Source organism: Ictidomys tridecemlineatus, chromosome 1 (assembly GCF_052094955.1).
Source record: "Ictidomys tridecemlineatus isolate mIctTri1 chromosome 1, mIctTri1.hap1, whole genome shotgun sequence".
NCBI lineage: Eukaryota > Metazoa > Chordata > Mammalia > Rodentia > Sciuridae > Ictidomys > Ictidomys tridecemlineatus.
In genome coordinates this window covers 157,941,529-157,965,098 of record NC_135477.1, presented here as the reverse complement: position 1 = coordinate 157,965,098, position 23,570 = coordinate 157,941,529, and the positions used below count along the sequence as shown (strand labels likewise).

The 23,570-nt window shown below is 47.6% G+C and overlaps 1 protein-coding gene and 1 long non-coding RNA gene across 3 annotated transcripts in view; one reads left to right on the top strand and one right to left on the bottom strand.

Annotated features, from left to right (window-relative positions):
• The window catches only part of Col23a1 (collagen type XXIII alpha 1 chain), a 361,425-nt gene that overhangs the window by 73,528 nt on the left and 264,327 nt on the right, over positions 1 to 23,570 (bottom strand). The window lies entirely within an intron of this gene.
• Positions 2,467 to 23,570, top strand: part of LOC144366147 (uncharacterized) — a 106,863-nt gene continuing 85,759 nt past the window's right edge. The window contains exons 1-2 of one of the 2 annotated variants that reach the window (XR_013425034.1): positions 2,467 to 2,755; positions 4,747 to 4,840. This is a non-coding gene — a long non-coding RNA (uncharacterized LOC144366147). The remainder of the gene's footprint in view (positions 2,756 to 4,746; positions 4,841 to 23,570) is intronic. The other variant, XR_013425033.1, reaches the window with a different exon arrangement.

The window sequence follows — 23,570 nt, the reverse complement described above, 5'->3', positions numbered from 1 at the left end:
TAATTACTACATCGCAACTTGCAAATGACATTTATACCTCTGTCTTGCCTGATCACTATATGCTAGGCTCTGAGCTGGGTACAAAGGCCACAGAGAGGCAAAAGTCAGCCTCAAAATCTGTCAAGAATTCACAGAATAACCATGGAGCAGATCCAGGAGATTGGCTATGAATCGTCTGAGGTTGGTGGTCCATGGAAAAATGAATGTATGTGTGTTTCCCTTTTTCCTTCTGCCCATTTTTGAGTGGGAGGTCGAGCCCTTAGTATACCCTTGGCTCAAGGGTTAGCAGAGCAAAAAAGTAGACGCAGTCCTGGATCAGAGGTGCTTCCTGACTTTGGTTAAGAGGGTGCCCTGATGGGGAGGAGGGAGGCTTCAGAGGGACAGTGAGGGAAGAGGGCCCCTCAGTGCTTTGCTAGACCTTGAAACATACTCAGGCCCATGGGGTGAGTGACAGTGAATTTCCTGCCAGGCTCATAGCCTGAGGGTTTGAGGTCAGAATAGTTGAACAAAACTTAAATGTTTAAAATGTGCTGTCTCACAACTCTGAGAATCGAGGGGAGAAACTCATACCAGTGATTTTCCCTCATCCTGGGCACAGACCTTGAACTTGGAGTTTGGAGCAAGATTCCACCTGAGAGTCACCCTGTCTCATCCTCTTTCCTTCACTCCCAGGGACCATGTTGCTTTGGGGGGGGGGCAAGATTCCTATAAAATTCACTTGTCACACCTGCATGGGTTTTATAGCTTATGATGTGCCTCCAGGCCCACAATCTAGGCTAAGGCTTGGGATACCTGTGCTACTGCACTGTTAACTATGTCTCTGACACCTCCACCTGGGTGTCTAACCAACAACTCAGGACTCTGGTGGCCAAAATACCCCCCCCCCTTTTTTTTTAAATCCTGGTTGGGGATGAGGGGGCCTAGAAATCTCATCAACTAGTCATATAGAATAAGTAAGCCCCTGTGTGTGAGGGGTTGGTTGGCATGCTCGAATGATTTTTCTCCTCTGTGGATATATTTATTTTCAGGGTGAGGGGGGCTGTGGGAACAGGAGCCCCACCAGCACACTCGGCATCATATTCTTCTGCTTGTAGCAGAGACAAGACCCAGTTTTCACCCCTGAAGTTTCAGGGCTCTTGCCAGGCCGTGGAAGGCCCAAGCTTGGCTCAGGCAGGCCACTTGCCTTGGGCCTTACTTGTGGGACATGTCAGGAAAGGGGCCATGAATGGGAGAATAAGATGGGCTTCCTTTGACCTGAAGCGAAACCAGCACTGTGGTTTTCTGATGGTCATCACTGGTACAACTGTAAAATTCTCCGTCTGGGTAACTTGAGCCTGATTTGACTGCATTGAAGTGGCTGAACAAATGGATTTGTCTGGGTGGTTCTCCTGGGTGGCATGGTTAGGCAGCAGGCCCACTGGAAAGGGTTGTTAGCAGGGCAGGTGGTTGCCCTGGCAGGGTGGAGTGCTCCACCTCCCAGAGCCAGTGGGCCCAGCTCCCAGCAGGCTGGAGCTGCGTGGGAGCTGGGATGTCACTGAGCGGGCAGGGCCTGTGGGGGCCCTGCATGCTGATGCGATTTCTAACTGAAAGAGTCCAAGTAGAGAACAAGAATGAAGTGGCTCATGAACATTCTCTGATAGGTAATGTAATCCAAGTCCTGAAGGCTTTTGTGTGACTGACTCATGAATGGACAACTGGTCTACCCTTTATTGTGAGATTCACACTCAAACCTTCCACTCCACTAGGAGGCAACATGTCCAGACTCCAAGTTCATCTCCTAATTACTTGCCTTCCCTAAGTGCAGGCATCACCAGTACCCCAGTCGCTGGGCCAGATCCCACCTGAGAGTCACCCTGCTGCATCCTCCTTCCTCCATGCCCAACCTAGACTGCTTCCTTATTGGATCAGGCAAACTCCCCCGCACCCAGGCTTGTCTCCCATTTGTCCTTCTGCTCCTCTTCTGTTGGGAGGATTCCTTCTCCAACCCAGGGATGGGACCGGGTGATGGTGGTGGAAGGAAGGAGAGAGGGAGGGGGCCTGGGTGGGTAAGGAGGCCTCAGGTCTCTCCTCATCATTTCCTGGCATTCTGTTTAAAAGACAAGATCAGGGCTGAGAGGAGACACAGGATCACTTGGTTTGATGGGCACAGGTATTTGAGATGAGGAGTGCTTTCTGCCTTTCTTTCTCACTGGCTTCAGGAAGATAGGTGGTGAGGCCTTGCCAGAGCTGGTGAGAACATGCCAGAGGTGGGTTCCCTGCTCACGACGGGGCTCTTACTCTGCTGCTTCTGCAAATAGCAAGGCAGACACACACGAGGACTGCATGGTGTAAGCTGCAGGGGTGGAAGGCCCCAAGTAGAGCCCTTTATGAGTTTCTAGGCCACCATGGGGAGTGCACTTGGTTCAGCATCTCTTAGTTTGGATCTGGAATGTTCCCCCAAGGTCTCTTGTGTTCAGAGGGAGGACTCGTGGGAAGTGTTTAGATCAGAGAACTCTGACCTCATTAGTGGATTAATCCACTGACGGCTAAATGGACTACTGGGAGGTGGGACCTATTTGGAGAAAGTAGGTCACTGAGAGCGTGCCCTGCAAGTATTCATCTTCTCTCCAGTTCCCTCCTTTGTCTCTCTGTCTGCTTCCCGACGGTCACGAGGTGAGACGCTTTCCTCCACCACACCCTTCTGCCATGGTGTTCTGCTTCATCTGAGGCCCAGGATAAGGGGGCCAGCTGACCACAAGCGGAATCCTCTGAAACCGTGAGCCAAAATAAATCTTTCCTTCTCTAAGATTTTCTCATCAGGTATTTTGGTCACAGTGATGAAAAGCTGACTAACAGCATCTACAGGTGCCAGGCCACCTATTCATCCATGAGCAAGAACTTGGAGCCCTTTTGCTATACCCCCAAATAGTCCTTTGAGGAAGACACTAGTGTCCCCTCCATAGATGAGCATTCTGAAGCTAAGCCAGATGAAAAGACATGTTTCTGGTGCTTTCTGGGGCTTTTCACAGTCAGTTTGCGGTTCCAAAGGTTTCAAGGACAGTTGTGCCCCATACACCTCCTGGAGAGAGGGGAGCCCACTTGTCTGCAGTTCAATTATCCGAGTGAGCAAAACCAGAACACTGCTCAGAGTTTTCCCCTTGTTGGTCTGTCTCTCCCATTTCTGCAAGAAGGAGAACTCTCCTGCAGTTGCCGCAGCCTCAGACACTCCTGAGGGCCACTGTCTGTCTTGATTTACCTGTTCACATGTACATGGGGAAACCATGTCTGGAAGAACAAAACAGATGTTGTCTGAGGCTGTTGCTGGAAAAACGGTTCCAGCTGCAAATCTACAGATGATGAAGCCTGGCTTGGGCTGTCCCCCCCTCTGCATGAGAACCATGGGATTCTGGGTCCAGGGTTGGCAACTGTAGGGACATTGGTGTTTACAGCCGGTGTCACAAGAGTGACATGGGCAAAGGCCCCCATTTTCTTTTATTGTCTTTTGGTACTAGGGGTTGACCCCAGGAGTGCTTTACCACTGAGTTACATCCCCAACTTGGTTTGATTTTTATTTCGAGAAAGGTTCTAGCTAATCTCACTAAGCTTTTAAGGCTGGTCTCAAACTTGCTATCCCCCTGCCTCAGTTGCTGGAATTACAGGCAGGTGTACTGGGCCTGGCAAAGCCTCATTTTTGAAGCTGTGGGCAGCAGACATCAAGGTTGGGGGTTGTGCCTGAGCAGGAGGGGAAAAGACCTGAGTGACATGGAAGCTGTTCAAGTCTGAACAAGCCACTCAACCACTCAGAGCCTTAGGTTCCCAGAACATGAGGATAAGGATTTAGTGATGGTAGCAACTACATACACCTTGTAGAATAAGTAAACAGATGAGCTGGTAGCAGAGGACATAAAAGGGCCGCTAATTTGGGATCTCAATAAATAACCAGTTGGAGGGGCTCCTGTCATTAAAACATGAGGTCTTGATGTAAATGGATATTTTTTGGTGTTCTCCAGAAAGGGAGAAACAGAGCAGATCCACTTGAGTAAACTTGTCGGACAGGATTCAGCCTTATTTTGAGCGTATAGGGTAAGGTCAGCCCATGGAAAGTCTGGGCTGTCCCTAATCACTGCCTGTCTGCAAACCTGGGCTGAGCCATCTAGGAAAGGGATTTCTCCATGAAATCCCGGGGTTTCCAGCACAGCACGGGCCAGTGAGGGCTCCAGCTTGTTGCTAAATGGCTCAGGATGCCCGTGACCACCATCTGTGCTGTAAATAGCTCCAGGAGGATTAGGCTCTGTTTGAGGTCAGACAAAATGGAACCATTTCTAACTCACAGAAGCTTCATCTCATGTTGGGCTGGAGAACTCAGGTCAATGGCCAGTACCAAAAGGAGAACCTGAACCCTGACTGCCTCTGAGATGGTGAGGTCTTGGCTCTCAAAGTGGTGCTGTAAGCCTTTCTGTACCTTTCTGTACTTTTCTGGGCATCTTCCCCAGCAACACCTGCCTCATCATTGACCTCTTACAGACTAGAGCCACCCTACAGCCAGCTGGGCTGTGCAGGGGACAGCATTCCCAGGCTCCTCCCTCTCACTCTAATGGTCCAACTGCCTCCTGGGCTCCTGTCTGGTTTCTCAGCCCTTGGCCCTGTTCCTGCTCTTTCCTCCTGTCAGTCCCTGAGGGCAGGGACTTTTTGTGCAATATTTCTAATTATATCTACTCAAAAGTTCACAAAACATTTTAATCTGTCTCTGCTCTTTTTTCCCTATAGTCGGAGAAACTAAGGCTCAGAGAAGCCACACGATGCTCCCAGACAGAACAGATAAGGAGGTGAAGTCAGCCTGTGTCTCTATATGGAAGAATGGGTAAGCAAAATGTCATACATACCATGGGGGTTATTTGGATTTGAAATAAAAGCTTGTGTGTTGAAGGGAACAGTCTCCAGAGGTGAAGGTCTTTGGAAAGTGATTGGATCTTGCATTCATTGATGGATTCATAATTTAACAGGCTACTGGAAAATGGTGGAAACTTAGAAGCTGAGGCCTAGATGGAGGAAGTAGGTCCTTGGTGTACCCTTGAGGGCTACCCTTGGTCCCCTGCCCCTTCCTCTTTCTCGATTAACTTCAAGTTTGCTCTCCTGCATGCCCCTCGCCCCCCACCATGATGTCCTGTGTTGCCATGGCCCCAAAGCATTGGGGCCAGTTGCCATGGACAGAAACCCTCTGAATCCAAAAACCAAAAACTCTCTGAACTCCTTTTTATTTTAATTTTATTTTTTTAAATATTTATTTGTTAGGTATAGTTGGACACAATGCCTTTATTTTATTTATTTATTTTTATGTGGTGCTGAGGATCGAACCCAGGGCCTCGCACATGCTAGGTGGGTGCTCTAGCACTGAGCCACAACCCCAGCCCCATGAACTCCTTTTAAGTTGCTCTCCTAGGTATTTTATCACAGATGGACCACTGACCAATGTACAGGATGTGATTCAGCCTTAAGAAGGAGGGAAATTCTGACACATGTGGATGAACCCTGAGGATGTTATGCTAAGTGAAATAAAAGTCACGGAGAGAACAAATACCGAATGATTCCCATTATATGAGGTTCCTTGGTTAGTCAAATTCACAGAGGCAGAAAGTGGAATGTTGTTTGCGGGGGGCTGGGGTGGGAGAGGGAGATGGGGAGTTAGTGTTTCATGAGGACAGAGTTTTGGTTGAGCAACAGGAAGAGAGTTCTGAGAAGGGAGGTGGTAATTGTTGTGTAACAATGCGAATATACTTGATGCATTAATTATATGCTTAAAAATGGTTAAAATGATACATTTTAAGTTATGCATATTTTAATCACAAATAAAAAAACAAAACAAAATACTAAGTAGTCCTAGCGTTCTTGGCTACCAGGAACAGAGCTAGGCTGGCCCAATAGACTATGGTGATGCCACATGGGTAACCACAGCTGAATGTCTACCATGATCTTGGTGCTGTTTAATCAGATAAATGCCACTCCCAAGGTCACAATGGCATCCTTGAGGTCATACAGTGAGAAAATAGCAGAACCAAGACTAGAGCCCAAATCTATGGGACTCCAGAGCTCTAGAGTCTGGTCCCCGAATTTCTCAGCTACTGTGACCAGGACCAGACTCTTCTTATCATCCCGTAAAGTGACTACAAGCCTCAAACATCCCCTAGATTTAGTTATTCTCAAAGGCACTGACCCTCTTTCCAGAACTTTGGGAGGAGAGTGAGGGGAGGTGGTTTTGGATGCCTCCTTCCTTGACCTTCAGCCTGGAGCTCACCAAGGTTACCTGGGGTTCTGGTGGGCTGGACCCTGAGTAGAGAATGGGTGGGGAGGTCCCTGGATTTGAGCTTTTAAGACCAGATCACCAAAAACATCTCCTTGGTTCAATTGGTTTTACAAGTCTCAGACCAACCTCAGGGGCAAAAACTCCCACCCAGATGCTTGTTTCTATCCTGGCCTAGTCTTTTATCCCTTGGAGGAGGGGGGCAGGTGTATTGTGGTGGATGCCTCTGCGGTAGGCCTAGGGGCTATGATACGCTGCCCTAGTTAATTTGGCTCAGCCAGGATTGTGGAAAACTCTGTCCTCCGGGAGGTAAAATTACAGCCTCTTGCTCAGCAAACCCAGTTCATTCCAGAGTTGCTTTGTCCCCGAAGTCCTGTCTTCCACTATCCACCACACCCCTCTGTTGCAAGGTCCCAAAGCAGTTGGAAAAACCAATGCCACAGACTGCCAGGGTTTTAAGGCACCATTCTTTTGAGTGTGTCTGGGACCAAGGTCAGTGTCCAGGCTGGTGAAAGATCTTGACTGGCCCAGTGACCAGATCTGGTGAGATCACTCACACACTGTGCCATTGAGTGAACGAAGGAACAGGGCCCAAGTCAGGAGCTGCTGGGTCCATGGATGGCCCAACCTCACATTCACAAAAGACCCCATGTGGACATTACTGCTCTCTCCAAAGGAATTCAGTACCTAACAGCCACAGCAGGACCCTGACAGTATTTAATAAAAACAAGAATTAGTGGGGACCTTTTCAATAACCTGTTTATATTTGGCACTAACCTTGATTCTATGGTATTAACTCATATGTCCTGCACACCAAGTCTGTGAGGAAGGCTATGATTATTAATGTCCACTTTACAGATGAATAAGCTGAGGTTTGGAAAGATTAATTAACTCTCTGAGGCCATACAGGTAGTCGTGACTAGAGCCACACAGTCGCTCATGAGCCTGTGCTTCTAATGGCTGCCTGGCTCCCTCCCACCATAGAAGATACTTGTTAGAGGTAAGCAGTTAAAATAGTCCACAACTTTTATAACCACGTCTTGGCATTTGTTATTTGTTTATTTAAAAAAAAATATTCCAGGAACCACACAAAATGGAAGTGGCCCAGGGATGGCCCTCCAAGGTCTGTGAATTAAATCTCTAATTGAAAGGCCACATGCTGTGGGCAGGACTGGAGACTCGTGGATTGCCTCCAAGCCCCTTGAGGCATGCCTTCCTGAAGCCATCCCAAATGGCTGCAGTTTACAGGCAGATTCCTCCAACTCAAGTCAGGAAAGGCTTTCATAAAGTGTTTAAAATGGGGCTAAGGAGTTCAAATCTGTTATTCTTAGTGGTGCTGCTGATCCTGTGCCAGCCAGAGTCCCAAGAGCCCTCTCCCAAAGGGTCCTGGTGGGGAGGGGAGGCCCACTGCCACATGCTGAGCCTGTGCAAGCCACCTACTGGGTGCTCTTGCTATTTCTTTAACCCTCTGAGTCATTTTGAGATCAGATTGGCCCCATTAACAGATGGGGAAACTGAGACACAAAGGTGAAAGTCTGGGCCTGGGCTCTTGCCCCCATCAGTGTTGGCCTCCTAAGTTCCTCCCTTTTAGGGAAAGAGATTGTGATTTAGGTCTCAGAGCTAAGAATGGAATGTCCCACCCAGAAGGTGTAGCAAGAAGACAGAACGAACCTAGGGGGAGGGGACCAGGGTCAGTGGATGGTGTCTGGACCTGGTGGAAGGACTCTGTATGTGCTTTTGGTCAAGGGTGTGTGGGGAGCACCCAGAGAAGCAGATAGGAACACTCTCACAGTGGAAGCACTGCTTTTTGGAAGACTTCAGACCTCTGTGTCTTAGAATAGAGACTTAAAGAGAGAGCAGCTAATCACGGTCCTTTTGATTGACTGATGTAAGTCATGTGGGCATCCCATGTTGGGGAAGCCAAGTGCTATGGTTTCAATGTGCTCCCCAATGTTCATGTGTAAACTTCATCCCCATTGCCACAGTTTGGGTGGGCAGGAGCTTTCAGAGGTGATCAGGTTATGAGGACTTGGTGCTCATGGATGGGATTAATCTGTTACTATAGCAGTGATTTGTTGTAAGGGGAGTTTGGGTCCCCTCTCTCCCCTCTCTTCTCCATACTTTCTCTCTTCCTCTCTCTTTCTCTCCCTGTCTCTCTCCTGTGCTCTTTTTTCCTTCTGCTTCTCGCCAGGGGATGATGCAGGACAGGGGCTGTCACTAGATGTGGGCCCCTTGACCTTGGACTTTCAGTCTCCAGAACGGTGAGAAACCAGTCTCTGGAGGGCCAGGCAATGATAGGGCACCCCTGCGATCCCTGAGACTGGGGAGGCTGAGCCAGGAGGATTGCAAGTTTGAGGCCAGCCTAGGCAATTTAGCAAAACTCTGTTTCAAAAACTACAAAGGGCTGGGGATGCTGCTCAGGGGTAAAGCACCCCTGGGTTCAATCCCTAGTACCAAAAAAAAAAATATACCAGAAGAAATCAATTCCTGCTCTTCACAAATCCCTGAGTCTCAGGCATTCTGTTGAAGCAGTGCAAAGTAGACTGACACCCAGTAACAGGCCATGTCTTGGCAGGCCCTCCCCCCAACTCCTGGGGGGCTCGGGCATGGAGAAACTCTCATGAAGAGTGAGCTCTGCCTCTCAGGATGACTGAGAGAGACCATGACCCTTCTCTCCCATGGGGGCTCAAGGCCATGAGAATGGCTTTGAAAGGGCTGCAGGGGCCCTGACTGGTCATCAGGCCTGGACAGGAAGTGGGGGAGAATTCCAGAGAGGGGATATGGATATTCTTGGGCTCTCAAAGGGTGTAGGCTAAGAGTCAGGTTAACTGGAACATGGAAGTAGGCAAAGGTATTGGCTACAGAGGAAAGAAGGTGTTGTCTGCAATAGCTGGCCACTGGATCTGCAGGATGTGGGTGGCCCTGCTACTGAGGGCATAGGGTGGCCGCCAGAGAGCTTGGGGTGATGGCTTTTGTTGTATGGGTGGATGGTCTAGGGCTTGGGGGCTCCGTCAGCCCCAGATCTGTGCTACTACAAATGAGCTCCCTCCCAGGGCCCGCTGTCTCCTGGGATCCCATTTCCTGTTGGAAAACAGGCTCCAGCGAGGCGCACATAAACCAGCACACCCCAAAGATGCCAAATTCCTCAACTCTTCATTCACCCCAAAGCCTTAATCACTGACACATGGGCTGATCTATTCTTCCAAACTTAACGAAGGCAGGATTTATTGCTTTCAGAGAATGCAAAGCTTTTTCTTTCCTTTTTTTTTTTTTATAACTTAAAAGGGCCATTCATGTGAGCTTTGATTTTCATGAGAATTCCTGACAAACCTGCATACAAAATCCCCACCCTGCTCTTCTTAGAAGGCTCTAGAAAAGGGCTAGTGAGGCCAATCAGCTGGAAGTCTGTGGAGTGTGGCCAGCGCAGTAGTGTGCATGGACTTAGTAAGTCACACCGTGGTGGTCGGGGGAGCTGACCACTCAGTATATATCACCTGCTCCCAGGTGAGCCGACATAATGGACCCTGGATTTTGCATTCCCAGCTCCTTGGGACAGGAAACAGAGCTCTCCTGAGGGAAACACGGGCCACCCCACAGTGGGGCCTAGCATGATTTAATTTCCACAAGGAATGGTGAAGAACTACAGTGGGCATTAGGGTGCTCAACGATTTTGGTATATCTGGGGCTCTCAATGCTAAAGTCAGGACAGTCTCAGCAAATAAGGATAGTTGTTCACCCCAGTGGACAGTTGTGAGGAAGGACGCTCTCAACACTGCCCTTCCACCCGACTCCCTGTCCCAGGACCTTACTTCCACTCTTGAACCCTACAGCCTACTTCTACCCCCGGGCCTTTGCACTGGCTGTGTCCTCTGCCTGGGACTCTCCTCCTGCACATTTGCACTACTGACTCCTCCTTGTCACTTCCTGGACCACCCAGTCTAAACTGGCCTGCCCTCAGGACCTTCTGCCGCATACTCCTATGTTATTTTCTTCTAATCACTTATCCATATCAAAATGACCTGTTTATTTTATATGCTTCTTTTTGCTGGGGACTGAAACCAGGACCTTAGTTATATCCCCACCCCTGCTTAAAAGGCTTTTAAAAAGTTTAAATCAACACATAGTTATTGTACAGACTGAGGGGGAACAGTGTGGCCTTTCAATTTATGCACATGACATGCAGTGATTGGATCAGTCTTGTTGGCATATCCATCACCTCAAACACATCACTTCTTTTGTGTTGGGAACATTTAAAGTTCTCTCCAAAGAGAACTGTTTTGAAATATTCAATTAATTTTGTGAATCTTGATTTCCCTACTGTGCTATGGAACTTTAGATTGGGGATGAAGCTCAGTGGTGGAGCGTGAGCTTAGCATGTGCAAGGCCCAGGGTTTACTCCCCAACGCTAAAACAAACAAAAACCAAAGGAACCCAAACAAACAACCCCCTCCAAAGAAAACAACAGAGGGAGGGAGGAAGTCCTAGGGATTAAAACAGAGCAAACTGTTATGTGCATTTATGAGTATGTCAAAAGAATCTCACTACTATGATTAACTACAATGCACTGATAAATATTAAAAAGCAAAGTTGGAGAACACACACAACAGAACAAACAAAAACCCCCAATTATTCTTCCTATCCAGCTGCACCTTGTACTCATCAACCAGACAGCCTCCCGAGTTGCTGGGGTCACAGGCATGCGCCACCATGGCCAGCCCCTTCACTTGATTTTTAGTGTTTATGGTGTCTCTTTCCTCCCTGGAAAGTCAGTTCCTGCCTACTGGTTCATGGCTTCAGTTTTCAAGTGGGGCCTGATACGCAGCCCTGTGCTAAACAACTGTTCAGAGCAGGCATGAATTCGCTTCTGGAAATTGGGCGGGGGTGGGAGGACCTTGGGGTCCCCAAACTGGCCAATGGTCAACCTTGCTGTTCTGAAGCCCTTCTGATCTGGGAAGAAGTGGGCTTTGTCCCCAGGCTGTGTGCAGCCAGATTTCATGCAGCCCAAATTACCCATGTGTCACCTCATGTAATTCTCAGAGCAGATTCTTGAGGCTGGGACACCAATGTTCCCTTTTACAGACCCTGGGATGGGGCTCAGAGTAGGAAGGGACTGCTCACCATCAGTGTCAGCCAGGGTGGGGAGCCAGCCTGTGTAGTCCCCAAGGCTTGGGCCTCTCTGCTGCTTGCCTCTGACATGAGTCTGAGGTCTCAGGAAGCCACTTCAGCTGTGCAGCTTGGCCAACCACATCTGGGGGAGCCAAGAGGAAAGATTCAGGGGGCCCCAGGGAGCTGCTCCCAGGTCCAGGCCTGTAAGGCAGAGGTGCCTTGTACTATTGACTTGCACTCCCAAGGGGCCTTGAGTGATGCACACTTGTTTTTGTTGACCACCAGGGCCAGGGCTGAGGACCATGGCTTCCCTTGGAGAATTCTGGCTGTCATGAGCCGAGTCCTACTTGTCTGTGCTTGCCTACCACTGGCCTGGCTGCTCAGAGGCTGCTCTGCAGTTTCTCACACCCTCCTTTTCCTCTAAACCAGTAGCTCCCTGCCCTTCATCACCATTGGGTCCTCATGTGGCCTGGAGGTCACATGTATTTAGGGCTGGGACCAACTGTCCCTGCATGGGCTGGTGTGGGGAGGCCCATGTGGTCAACATCTGTGTTTTTTTTTTTTTTCCAGTGCTGGGGATTGAACCCACATCCTTGCACACACTAGGCAAATGCTCTACCCCGAATTACACCCCAGCAGCATTTTGTTCTTAACAGCTTTATTAGATATGATTCACCTGTCATGCAATTCATCCAATGACTTTTTAAAAAAAATATTTTTAGTTGTAGATGGACACAATAACTTGATTTTATTTATTTATTTTTAAGTGGTGCTAAGGATCCAACCCAGTGCCTCCCATATGCTAGGCAAGGACTCTACCACTGAGTCCCAGCCACAGCCCCATCCAATGACTTTTGGTATATTACACCTTTTTTCTTTTTTAATTTATTGGTGCAGTATGCTAAGCACACACTCCTACCACTGAGCTACATCATCAGCCCCATATTTTAACTTTTAAATTATTTTTAGGGGTTGGGGATTCAGCTCACTTGCAGAATACTTGCTCAGCACACACAGGCTCTCAGCACAAAAACAAAAAAAAAGAAAAAGAAAAAAATTTAAATTGTGGAAAAATCAATAACAAAGTGTATCATCTTAGCCATTTTTATGAATGAAGTTCTGGAGCCTTAAGCGCTTTTACTTTGCTGTGCAGCGGTACCTGATCTCCCTCTGGTATCTGTTTTGAGGAGTCTCGTCCTTAGAGGGTGCGTCCCTGGACACTGGGTGCTGCCATATCTGAAATTCCCCTGGCATCTGGTTATAGGCGTCTCGCCCCTAGAGGGGTGACCCCTGGTCTCTGGGTGCAGCCGTACCTGATCTCCCCTGGCACCCAGGTTCCAAGGGTCTCACTCCTTGAGGTGTTGTCCCCTGGTGCCTGTGTGCGGCCGTACCTGATGTACCCCTGGCACCCGGTTTTGAGGGGTCTCACCCCTAGAGGGGGGCATGCCCTGGACCCTGGGTGCAGCCCTACCTGATCTCCCTATGCACCGGGTTCGAGGGGTGTCGCCCCTAGACGGGAGAGTCCACTGGACCCTGGGTGCGGTGGTACCTGATCTCCCCCAAGAACCCGGGTTCGAGGGGTCTCACCTGTAAAGGGGGGAGTCCCCTCTTCCTTGTGTGTAGTGGAACCTAGTCTCCTCCCAGGTTCGAGGGGTCTCACCCTAGATGGGGGAGTACCCTGGAACCTGGGTCCAGCAGTACCTGATATTCTGCAGCACCCGAGTTCCAGGGCTCTTGTCCTGAGAGGGGGACGTCCCCTGGTCCCTGATGTCCACCCAGCACCCAGGTTTGAGGGGTCTCACTGACACTCTGTTCCCAGAGCCCTCTGGAAAACCTTTCTCCCTTGGAGCTGGGTGCCGAGATGCTTTAGGCTGCAAGGAAAGGGGCTCCTGTGTGTGTGTGTGTGTGTGTGTGTGTGGTGGGGGCGGGGGGGGGAGCTGTCATGTGCCCTGAATGTGTGCTGGGGCTCCTTCGGATGTTTGCACATGTCTAATGTGCTCAGCACCCTTGCCAGGGGCTTAACAGCAACCTCACTTTGCAGATGAAGCAGAAGAGACTCACAGAGAAGGGATGGACTAGACCAAGTGACACAGTTGGTGTGCAACAGAGCTGGGACCCAGACTCAGTTGTGTTCAATTCGTGAACACTGGCTTTCCTTTTTCTTTTTAAAAGGAAAAAATGGGGACTGCCTGGAATCTCTCCATCTATTCCAGATGCCATCGTGAAATGACATCCAGAGAGACCCCTTGATGTCCCCAGATATAAGCACTTCTTTTCCCTTCCTTGGCCTGTGCTGCTCTGGCAGAGTGGGCTATGGCCTGTGGGGGCAGGAGGACTGGGTTAATCTGGACTGTGCTCTCAGGGTGCTTGATCCCATCTCTGGTTTCAGATTCAGTGGGGCTACGAAATTTGCATTTTTAACAACTGCCCAGGTGTTGCCATTATTGCTGGTCTGAGAAATTCACTTTGAAAGCCAGTTGATTTCTCTCTAGTTTTGATTTGCTTTTTGCTGTCCTGGAGATTGAACCCAGGGCTTTGGAGCATGCTAGGCAAATGCTCTACCATATTTCCAGCTTTCTCTCTTTAAATACTACTTTCTTTGTTACAAAAATATTTTCAGCCTCATGTGTTTTTAGCTATGCTATGTTGCCTTTTGTGTGCTCAGGGAGGCTGGAGTCAAGCTGTGCCTTTTACAAAACCTGGGGACACCACTTCTGGGTTCATAAATTACTGGTAATTATTTCTACTGCTGCTTTTGCTGTGGGGCTGTGAGGTCACTGAGCACAATTGCTATGTACCCAGCCAGCACTGTCATGTAAATCACTCACTGGATTTTTATTATTTTTTCTTTTGCACTGTTGGGGATCAAACCCAGGGCCTCATGCATGCTAGACAACTGCTGTAGCATCGAGCTGCATCCTCAGCCCTTTTTATTTTTTTTATTTTGAGACAGGTTCTTGCTAAGTTGCCCAGGCTGGCCTTGAACTTGCAATCCTTTTGCCTCAGCCTCCTGGGTAAGATAGCTGGGATAACAGGCATGTCACCACACCAGCCCCATTTGAATTTTCACAGCCACTCTGTGGCAGAAGTCATCACAAGGAGGGAACTCGACCTCAAGAGGTCAAATCACTGGCTCAGGGCCACACAAGCATCTGCATGGTGAGGCTAGGATTCGGACCAAGGTGATTTAGGGCCAGAGTTCATGCTTTGAGTTCACACCATTCTGCCTCAGGATTAGCAGAGATGGGACAGAAATCCCTCACCAGCTCTAGTGGCAATTGGATGAATGGCCTAAGCCAAAGTCCTCATCTCACTCCCATTTCATCCTCTGATCTCTCCAAATGAATCCCCTGTCTCCATGGACAACATCACCACCTATCAGGTACTGCAGCTGGGATGGTGGTAGGTCCGTCACTCCTGAGATTCCAGACTACCACCTTTATATGAAAGTGAAAAAGCTGCCATTCTGCACCATTGACCAAGTGCTGGTGCTATCTGGGTGTTTAATGTATATTAACCATCAACACAACAATCAAGCAGGCACTATTATTTTTCCCACTTTTTCAAAATTAGCTAAACATGACAATAGATTTCAGATGTGGAATTGCAACAAGGAGAGGATAAGTGTGACATGCTCTAAGTCACCTAGTCAGGAAGAGAAAGATCCAGAGCTTGCCCCTCTCTGTCCCCACCAGGTCCAGTCCCAGCATCTCTCTGTGGCTCTATGGTCAGAACCTCTTTCCTGGCTTCTCTGATTCTCCTCTTGCCTCCTTTCTGTCACTCTCCACCCCACAGTTAGGGTGGCCCCTTTAGAGCAGAAATCTTATCATGCCATGTCCCTTTCAGAGGAGGCACTTGTTCCTCGCTGTCTTGGGAACACAGCTTCCTTTCTGGGTGACTTAGATTCCGCTCCTCTAACCTGCCCTGCCCACCCTCTGCTTAGTTTCCAGGACTTACTGCTGACCCAGTAAGTAATTCTGCCAGAATACCTGGACTGGATGCACTACACCTCCAACAGCTGTTTGACTCATGTCTCCAACATCCTTTCTCCCATTTCTTGCCAGAAAAAGTCTTACTCATCCTTTAAGACCCAGATAAGACATAGAAATATATCTTGGCCTTCCTGGCTGCTCACCCTTGGGCTAGGGATTCTTACTTGCTGTAAGTACTTAGTGCCCTGGGATGAAGTTGTCTGCTCATTCGTCTGTACCATGAGCCCCCGAAAGCAGGGACCACATTGGATTTGCCTTGGTCCTTTGCTGCCTAGCCCAGGCCCACGCAGGATCCAGATGAACTGAATCAGGTGGATGGTCAGCTCTCAGTTCCAGGCTGTCCCTCAGCAACTTGTATTTGGGTCTGATCTTTGCTGGGCATTAGGAAAGGAAGACATATGATCTTTGTTCCTTTGTATTGGGCAGCACCTGTCCTTCCCGCTCTGTGCACTGGGGGAGGGGAAGATGCCAGTTTATGAACCCAGTGCAAGCTGCTATGATCCTTCTAGTGTTGGAAACCACTGGAGTGGATCTAGCCCCCGTAAACTGCTCTTAACCACTCCCCAGGGAGAGTCCCGAGACCCCAGATAATTAGCTGCATGTGTGTGGGAGACAGGACCGTTTTTTTTCCCAAGGATTTATGAGCAGGAGGACTATGCTCATTGACCTCCATTTCAGGAAAGGCCTCTTTCTGGAACACTTGCCGAATATTCCATCAACAGTAAAGCACATATGCTCGCAGTCAGCCTGCTTGACATCGTCACACCGGCATATGTTTCTTGTCTCATACGCATTTCAGCACTGGCTCTGGGGAATGCATGTATTTCTGAACGTCCCTAAACACAGCTCCGAACGGAGCACTTATAATTTACCCTTCACGAAAACCATCTCTGCTCTTTCCAAACATACTTGGAAGTAGATTCAAAGTTTATTTAGAAAGAACTTAAAAAAAAAATAGACTGAAAAAGAGTGCTTGTGGATTCTTTCTCCTTGGCTTATTGGGACTTTGGGACCAGCTCACAGACATGACACGCTTAGAAGAGACCATGAACGTGTGAACATCGGGTCATCTGTCCACGAAGGCATTTCTTCAACTCATCGTCTATTTATTCGTCTGTTAGGCTACCTGTTTTTCCCTCCCTCTGCGTTTGGCTTTCTTTTTGGTCCATTCATGTTCCCTTGCCTGGTCATTATTCATTCATCCATTTATCCTGCCATAAAAAACGGCCCAGTGTATACTCTGGAGTGAATGAATGACTTCATTCGTCTAGGCAGTCAAGTAGCCATCTGCACATTGGTCCATCCATCCATCCATCCATCCATCCATCCATCCATCCATCCATCCATCATCCCTCCATCCACTCATTCATTAAGTTATTAATCTTTGTTCATGTACCCCTTTTTGTGTGTGTGGTACTGGGGATTGAACCCAGGGCTTCACATGTGTGAGGTAAATGCTTTTCTACTGACCTACATCCCTAGTCCTTTATTTTAAAATATTATTTTGAGACAGAGTCTTACTAAGTTGTATAGACTTGCCTTGAACTTCTTATCCTCCTGCTTCAGCCTCTCAAGTAACTGGGATGAAAGGCATGTGTACCACACCTAGCTTCACTCATACCTTTAGTCATCCATCCCTCTATTGGTATAGCTGTTCATCTATCCATCCGTCTATCCAAGAAGGAAGCTCTAATAACCCAGTCTGTGCCAGGCAATGGAGATACTTAAATGAACACATTCTGGTTCTTATCCTTGAGTACTTCATAAGGAGTTGAGAGATAATATGCAAACAGCCAATTATAATACAATGATATTAGAAAGAGATGTACAGGCATCATTGGGGCCCCAGGAAGGGGCACAGATGCCTGGGAACAATTCTGGGTTGAGAAGGGGAAATGGAGCCATCCACAAATGGAAAACCTGCCCACTTCTCCCTGTCTCCCAGAACCAGCAAGGCAGCAACCTAATGCCTGCTTTAGGAAACCTAATGCCTGCTTTAAGCTTTTGGAGACATTTCTGTCAGAAACAATCTTCTGGATGGGACTGGACCCATTCTGATCTATAACTATTCCTTTTCTTTTCTTTTTTTTTTTTTAATAAGTTTTCTATTTTTCTTTCTTTCTTGTAGTTTTTTGGTACTAGGGATTGAACCCAGGGGTACTCAGCCACTGAGCCACATCCCCATCCCTTTTTATTTTTAATTTCTTTTTTTTTTAATTTTTTAATATTTATTTTTAGTTCTCGGCGGACACAACATCTTTGTTGGTATGTGGTGCTGAGGATCGAACCCGGGCCACACGCATGCCAGGCGAGTGCGCTACCGCTTGAGCCACATCCCCAGCCCCACTATTTCTTTTCTTGCAGGGCTGGGGATGGAACTAGAGCTTGGTGTATGTCTGCTAGGAAAGCCCTCTCTTAGTGATTATTCTAGCAATCCTACAGGGCCTGACTTAATCTCTCCATCTGCAGAGGAGGAAACCAGAGCTCAGGATGATGGAGAGAGGAGAAAGATAGGGCTCTCATATTGGGGTCTGAGAAATGGCCCTCATTCCATGGAGCTACTGGTTGGTCCATGCAGATCTCTGCGGCCTCTGTCCAAGGGGTAGTCCTGATGATAGGATTATCTTCTATAACCCACTTGAATCAAAGTGTGAAATATGATATATCAAGAACTATATAATGTTTTGAACAACCAAAAAAAAATGCAAAAAAAAAAAAAAAAAAAAAGGATTATCTTCTGGCTTTTCATCTCCCCTTCTTAAATCTTCCTGAGTGCTTGGGCCCAATTGTTCAGGGGTCAAGGTTCTCTCTGCATTCTACACATCTCAGAACTATCCAGACATCCCTTATCTTTCCTCTGTGGAAAGCTGAGCGCTCAAAGGACCCCCACAGAGCTTCCCTTCTCCTGGCCCAGGGCGGAAGGGTTGAGAGAGAGGAGCTTGTCTGCAGAGCAGGGCATACTGCGGGTTCTGTCCAGGCACCAGGCTCTAATTCCTACAGAGAGAGTAGCCATGGTTCAACCAAGAATCCAGGGAGCTGCCCTAAGCCACACTGCACTGCCTGGGCGAAGATGGCAGCACAGCCCCTCTGAGGGAGTGAGCCGTCTATCTGTCCTCTCTGGCCCAGGGATGTCTGTAATTATCCTGCATGTCTCCTCTTCTACTAGTCCTGTCTGTCATCTACGTAGACACTGTCAAATAGCTTCTCCCCTCAACCTCACTGCCTTTGACCTCCTTACCAGCCTCTCTTTCCCTGGGCTCCACTCTTCTCATTCAGCCTCTTCCTTGACCCCCATGCATGGAACTTTCTAAATATGGTCAACTGATTTTCTCCCCAAAGAATAAAAACAAAGACCCTGGCAACCTCCTCAGCTCAGGAGCCAGATGGTAATGAAAGACCTGGGTTCAAATCCCAGCTCTCTCACATACCATCCACTTCATTGGCTTCATTGGGTCATAGTTTGCCCATCTGTAAAAATGTGAATATTAAATACCCATTTCTCATGGATTGTTGTTATCATGACAGCTGCATATGAACTGAGGCTTTTCCCCAAAACCATGCTTCAGAAAGGAAGAATAATCTATATTCCAGTCTTCAGAGAAATTTTTTCATTTTATGTGATACATACAGATTGTATCTAAATGTATTTAAAACAACAATGAAGTACTGTTATAGTGGAGACACATAGCCCAAACTCACCCTGATTGATATTTGTTTTAGATGGGTACAGAGGTAACTCAAGGGATCTAATTTTTTTTAAAGGTGGGGGCTGAGGATGTAGCTCAGTGGTAGAGCACTTGCTTAGCAAGCATAAGGCTCTAGATCCCATGCCCTGCACTGAAAGTCAATTTTAAAAAATTTTAAAAAGTTAAGGGAAGCCTAGTAGTTAGGAATGGTGTGTTAGGGAGTGTCTACAATCATCCCACATGCATACAGTTGCCTCTACTACATCTAGGAGTTTGAGATGCAAGGGCAAAGATGTGCCTGGACAGAACCTGCAGTATGCCCTGCTCTGCAGACAAGCTCCTCTCTCTCAACCCTTCCGCCCTGGGCCAGGAGAAGGGAAGCTCTGTGGGGGTCCTTTGAGCGCTCAGCTTTCCACAGAGGAAAGATAAGGGATGTCTGGAGAGTTCTGAGATGTGTAGCAGAGGAAATACTGCCTCCATTAGGAAGCTGAGGAGCAGATGAATGAAGGCTAACTGCCTGTGCAGAAATGGAAAAGCCACAACTCCGAGCAAGCCATGGGAAAACCTCAGAGCACCCTGATGTCCGATGCTGAACACCCCTAAGGCTCAGGAATGGTCAGCCTCAGTGCCCTGAAGAAGTAGCATCTAGAAAAGGGGTCTCAAACTATGGCTCATGGACTCAAGCTGGCCTGCTACCTATTTTTTTTAGGACTTTGATTTTTTTTGTAGTTGTAGATGGACAGAATGCTTTTATTTTATTTGTTAATTTTTATGTGGTACTGAGGATCAAACCCATGCTTCACACATGCAGCAAGTGCTTTGCCACTGAGCTACAGCCCCAGCCCTAGGACTTTAATTTTTATCTATTTAAAATATATTTCATGCATTTTTAAATGACCTAATAATTGTACATATTTATGGGGCACAGTGTGATATTTTAATAATAAAAACAGTGTATGATGATCAGATTAGGGAAACTGGCATATCTATTACTACAAACATAATTTCTTTCTACTACCTGTTTTTTTTTTTTCCAAACAGAGTTTTACTAGGACACAGCCATGCTCACTCATTTATATGTTGTCCTGCTCTACAATGGCAGAGTTGAGTAGTCTTGAGTAAGACTTTATGGCAAGTTAAAGCTATTTACTGTCCGGTCCCTGATCTGGACAGTTGCCCTTCCCAAACCTGGTCAGACATCTAGAGGTTTTTTTTTTTTTTCCTCTGGAGAGAGGGAAATGGAGTCTCTAAACTGAAAGACCCCAGGCATGGAGGAGGAAAGAGCACCATGAAGTGCAATTTACACAGGGAATATGGAGGCCCCTGGGTCTTTCCTTCAGGATGACTTCCAGGACACAGGAAGCCAAACCTTAGCTTCCAGGCAGGACAAGAGCAACCTCTTCTCAGGGAATCGGATCAAGCCACGAGAAAAGAATCAGCCAGATCTGGCTTCCTACCCGTTGAGAAGCCCTATCTGTGTCCTTGGAGCTGCCACTCAACTTTTTAGACTTCCACTCTGAAAAATGAGCCATAGGTGCTGGACATTTGAGGGACTTCAACATGAGATACAGGGAAGAAGAAATGGAGAAAAGTAACTCAGGGTAGAAAGAGGTTTTGCTCAAAAGCTGCAAACTTAAAAAGAAAAATAGTAATTAATAGGCCCAGGGATAACAGTGGATATTATGTCCATGTAACAAGACTAGGGTGCTATTAAAAAAGAACATCAGGAACATGTGCACAAAATTCCTTGCAAATTAAACACATGATAGCAGTGACCAAAATTTCACTTAGAAGTAGAGTTGTATGAGAGTTTGAGGGAGTCTTAAAGAAAACAGAATAAGACACAGACAGATGCAGAAAATTGGAAAGAAGAGATGAGAAAATTAGTTCAGGAAACTGAGATCACTCCAGGAACAATTACCCCCCGCGCCTCAATTAAAAAAAAAATTCAGATATTCAAGAGACTGATCAAGATATTTAGTCTTGGGAGAGTCAAGCTCAGTAAAAGAAAACAGACCCTAATAAGGTACTTCATCTTGAAATTCCAGAATCAGGGAGTAAAGGGAAGATCCCAAAACTTTTAGAGAGAAAAAAATAGCGGGTTTTATGCAAATGACTCAGAAAAAAAGGAAAGTTTTGGACTTTTTCTAGGTAAGACCTCAAATTGACTCAAGTTGCAGATATTCATGGAGGAAGAGGATAACTATCAAGAGAACCCCCAATATTTATCAAGTAGAATGCCAGAAGCTGGGGATGTTACAGGGATAAGCTAGGCACAGGCTTATCTGCAATTTTACTAACTAGTGGAGAAGTCAGGAATGGATCCTGTGGTGTCTCAGATTACAAGTTGCTACAAGGTAGAAAGGAAGTGTTTAGGTCAGGGGTTCCCTGAGAAACCTATGCTGGGGAGGAGGCAGCCAGAGGACAGGAGCTGACTGGGTGAAAAGAGGGAAGGGTGTTTCAGACAGGAGGAACAGCACGTGTAGAGGTGCTGTCATGGGTGGTACAGGTCCTCAAACTGGAGCTCCCACCACAACCACCTGAAGGGATGTTAGAACAGATAGACGGGTCCCACTCCCAGACTTTGGGAGACTTTCTCATGGGCTGGAAAATTTGCATTTCAGATGATTCTCAGATGATAGTTAATGCTATGAGTCCCAGAACCACAGCTTGAGAAACACTGGCCTAAGTGTGTAGGCAAAGCCCAAATCTAACATATTTGTATTTTTATCCTTCAGGCTAAAGGTTCCCAAACAGAAGAATCACTTGGGTGCTTGTGAAGCATGTACTTGATCTTAGTTAAAAGACCAAAAATCAATGTGAAGTATATAAATGACCAGGCCATCTCCCAGAGATTCTGGAAAGATTCTGGAAGAATCTTTGCCCTGGATGGGGCCTGGCAATGAGTACTGGCCCAGATACTGGTTGTCCCAGGAGGGCTCAAGGGCTAGGAGCTGGAGCAACACATAGGTACCTCTGGCAGCAACGCATGAGGAAGGTGATGGGCCTTTGCCACCAAGGTGTATTAGTCAGCTTCTTATTGCTGTGACAAAATACTTGAAATAATCAACTTATAAGGAGGAAAGGTGTACTCTGGCTTTGGTTTCACAGGTTTCAGTTCTTGGTCATCTGGTTCCATTCTTTTGGAACTGCGGTGCAGCAGTGAATCATGGTAGGAGTTCAGAGTGGAACAAAGCTGCTCACCTCATGGTGGCCAGGAAGAAAGGGAGAGAGGAAGGGGCAGGGTCCCCAAAGCTTCTAAAGGACATGCCCCTAAATGACTGACTTCCTCCAATCCAACTAGGCCTCATCTCCTAAAAATTCCATCACCTTCTGGTGACAATGCAGGCAGGTGACTAAGCTTTCAATACTTAGGCCTAAGGGGGACATTGAAGATCCAAACTGCAACACCTGGCAAGGACCAAGAGGTGTGGAGAGCTGGATAGATTTGAGAGGGGACTGGACAGGGCTGGAGATGGCTTGAGGACAATGCAAACTGAAGGGTGTGTAGGAACATAGCCAACCTTGGCACTCAGATTTCAGACTGCTCAGACGAGGAGTACCGTCAGCCCTGGCAGCTCAAAGGCCCCTTGTTAGCCAGAAAGACTTTCTCCAAGTGGCCATTTTAGGTTTCAAGTGTCCGTTACATTCTGTTCCCTGCCCCCACCCCGAACCCACCTGAAAGTTCACTGCAAAATTGATTTCCAAATTTTGTGAAACAAATGTATTCCCAGGTGGAAACTCCTATATCAGATTCCTTCTGTGGATGACCCAGCCAAGATGGAAATCTGCCCCATCTGACTTTTGAATTCACCAGAGTCGGCTTCCGTTTCTAAGACAACTGAACGAAGCCCCAATTCCCACCGTGTCCTAGCCAGATAAAGCAGGCTGGTCTCTGAGCCCCACCTGCCAGTCACCAGCACAAGGCTCTCCACCAGGGCAGACCCACTATTCACTGACCAGAACAAGAGCCAACGGCTGTCCAAAAGGGCCTCACATCCGTTAGGATCTTGCTGACCCTGAGTTACACCTGCCCCTTGGGTTACACCACCTCAGTCCGCCTGCTTTTGGACACAGGATAGGAGGTCTATCAACAGCTTGCTCTATGGAGCTCTTGGCTTGTGTGACTAAGGAGCCATTGGTAAAAAGTTCCAGGAGGCAAAGCCCTGTGTAGCTTTTGGTTCCAGGAGAGGAAGTGTTTAGATGGAGAGGTGGTTCTGGCAGCCTTCTCCAGGATCCTGGGAACCTTGTCTTGCTGCCTGTATACAGTGCTGGCGTATCATAGGAGCTCATAAATATTTGTTAAATGAATTAAATGGAGGACATGCAGGCCCAATAGAAGAGGAATGAGATAGCCAAAGTCACAAGTAGCCAGAGCACTGCCCAGGCTGTCACACTGTGTTTCTAGCTGTTCCCTTCTCCATGCTGGAGACCTGGCTTGGGCAGCTTGGGGGTGGCTCTGTGTCAAAGGAACTTTCTGGAAGGCAGAAATGCCACTTCTGGGTTATC